Raw genomic sequence first — 2880 nt, forward strand, 5'->3', positions numbered from 1 at the left:
CTGCGAGAGTGAGACCAGGCAGGAGGAAGCAGGACAGCTTGGTGGTTAATATGATGGCGGGGCCAGGCAGGCGAGCATGATCAGCTTGGGGGCTACTGGGATGGCGCGGAGCCGGGCAGGTGAATGAGGGCCAGCCGTGGGGATACGGGGCGGCACGGAGCCGGGCTGGAGGGTACGGGTCAGCTTGTGGGGATGCAGAATAGCCTGAAGAAAGGCTGAACAATAGGTGCGGGCTGGAGAGGCGCCTCGCTGGACAGACAGAGGGAACAGCTGGGACATGGGCCAGCTGAGGCGGCGCGGAGCCGGCCTGGGGGGTACGGGACAGCAGAATAGCCTGGAGAAAGGCTGAACGACAGGTGCGGGCTGGAGAGGCGCCTCGCTGGACAGACAGAGGGAACAGCTGGGACATGGGCCAGCTGAGGCGGCGCGGAGCCAGCCTGGGGGTACGGGTCAGCTTGAGGGAGTGACTGAGAAGGCACAGAGCTAGTCAGGAGGGTGAAGGCCAGCTGGGTGTTACAGACTGGAAAGAAACCTTAAATTAAGGGTGTAAAGGACAAAAGGGGAAAGATATGCGAAATATTGACAGGATAACATTCACTTGCATGAGGTTGACCAACCACCACCAGAGAATTGCGCAGTGCTCGTCTGGCACTGGATGTTAGCGTAAGGCCAAGAGAGTACCTCGAGACTGGTGAACGTAGTCAAAACAGACTTTTTTTTTTCCCCTCAAGGTTGCGTGCATGCAGGGCTTGGAACTACGATGAGCATGAAGAAAAAGCCGAGACTCAGAATGGGGATGAAAAACTGAGGAAATATACAGGCAGGATGAGATTAAGCTTGAAATGGGTGACTTGTCTAATAGCAGGACTGGACACAGCACAGGCAGGGAGATAGCTTATCGGCAATGGTGTTAAAATGACCAGATGCAACAAGCAGGTATGCTAAATTAAATGGTGGCGATAGAAGACATGAGACAGATGGTGGAGGTTTGGCTTATAGTTAAAACACAACAACTTATAGCGAGCGATGTTTGGGATCACTTGCTGACATTACTCTCGGGAAACGGGTTATGACAGTGAAACAAGTTAGAAAATGCTGAGGACTTGAGCTGCTGAAATGGATGATGCAAGCGAGAATTCATGGCTTGTTTAATTGATAAGGTCTGGAACGATTGTACAGAGATTTGTCATGGAGGGATTTTTAAGTCAACTTTACGATCCGTGGCCAGCAACTGAACAGCGTGTGACGCCTCGCAACTGATGCAAAACTCCTAATTACTGGATGATTAATACGTACTTGTGCGCAGAGACAATTGGCAATATGACTTGTATTATCACACAGACAAAGACCGCATAGTCTTCGGTTGACAAGTTGGCTGATAAGGGGCTGAAATAAAAATGTGGTAACAGAGACACCCGAGACATTGGGCTGCATGGCTCTCAGAGCTGAGTGCGCATACGACTGCTGTTATATGAATGAGTAATCCCTCTAGGCTGCCCCGACTCCAGACGAGTTTAACATGAGGGCATGGCTTATGGGGGCAGAAGGTACACTGCAGTAAAACTGCTCATATGAGGACATTTCCAAAGCGTTCAATAACGAGGGTCCTACACTCTTTAGAACATATCAGCGGGCTACAGGCCACTAGTCGACGAGCTGAAGGTGCTACATTGTATAAACTTTCATTATTATTTAACATTGCCTGCCTCCAACGCTTGCTCGACTCAGTCGGTTAATTGAGGAAACTGTGCGAAGCTCTGCGAATTGCTGGTTGCTGCCATAATTCGAACACACACGGAGCTGAGACAGCAGCAGCAGGTCTCTTTAGCTGTCGCACGGGAGTAAAACCCGGTGAGAGAATCTTAGAGCTCGTATGGCGTTTAAAAGCGCCTCCCCAAACACGACAAATCGATTCTTCATCATGCAGTTAAAAGCCCTCGAGCATATTGGGCGCAGCCTGAGTGGCCTACGAGTTCGGGAGAGAATAGGCTAATTGAAATGCGGTTCGTAATAATGCGAATGAGACATGAGAATGCTACGTCTTACCCCGACAGCCCGAGACGGGCGTAGAGAGGGAAATCCGGTCTTGTGTGCTGACCATGGCGGCATGCGGAAGAGAGAAGCTGTTGACGTGGCTTGGCGGGCGAAGGAAGACGGCCTTTGCTGCTTCCATCGGATCCTCTTGTTTCTGTCGTCTTTCTTTACGTGGCATATTTTAACAGGCTGTCTCCTCCACGTAGAGCTCCGCAGTTTGCTAGCTGGACTCACTGACTGTGCGGGAGGCAATTGCGTCGTGCGTCATGGCAAAAGGTCAAAGGTAACGAGGTGACAGGAGGGCTTATTATGATGTTTTTCGAAGGTGGGTCGAGGAGTACGGGAAACCCCAGACAGGTGAGAGATAGGCGGGTGAGCCTGCTTGAAATAATCGAGGCTGAGGTCGGGAGAAACATCTCTTGCAACAGAGGAGCGTCTGAGGGGAAAAGAAAAGGCCAACGCAGGATGAGAGGTAGAAGGACGGAGAATCACGAAGCTGTGGAGAAGATGAGACGTGCTGGCTGAGAAGCTGTGGCGAGCAGATGAACGGATTGAACGCAGCTGGGAAGCGGCCGACGACTTGGGTGTGGATCCTTTTATGCTGAGCTTGATTGATGATTGGACACGCCAGGTGAGGTCCAGCGCTGAGGACTGAGATGAGCATGACGCCGATGGACGAACGGAGGGGATGGAGTCTTCCAGGTTGAATTTTCGCTATTAGCTTCATTTCATGTTGACTTATGATTTTTACGTCCCTTAAACAGATGAGTGGAATTTTTAGGAGCCCTTGTTAGCTTTTGATTTGCTATTTATCACACACAGAAACTGCTGGGTTGTAGTTTAAAA

At 50.7% G+C, this 2880-nt stretch overlaps 1 long non-coding RNA gene across 1 annotated transcript in view; it reads left to right on the forward strand.

The window, feature by feature from the left end:
* Positions 1–24: 24 nt before the first annotated feature.
* The window catches only part of LOC106946406 (uncharacterized), a 7372-nt gene continuing 4516 nt past the window's right edge, over positions 25–2880 (forward strand). The window contains exon 1 of the long non-coding RNA XR_001424763.1: positions 25–936. This is a non-coding gene — a long non-coding RNA (uncharacterized LOC106946406). The remainder of the gene's footprint in view (positions 937–2880) is intronic.

Source organism: Poecilia latipinna, unplaced genomic scaffold (genome assembly GCF_001443285.1).
Source record: "Poecilia latipinna isolate Pla-1442-1.1 unplaced genomic scaffold, P_latipinna-1.0 Scaffold12, whole genome shotgun sequence".
Lineage (NCBI taxonomy): Eukaryota > Metazoa > Chordata > Actinopteri > Cyprinodontiformes > Poeciliidae > Poecilia > Poecilia latipinna.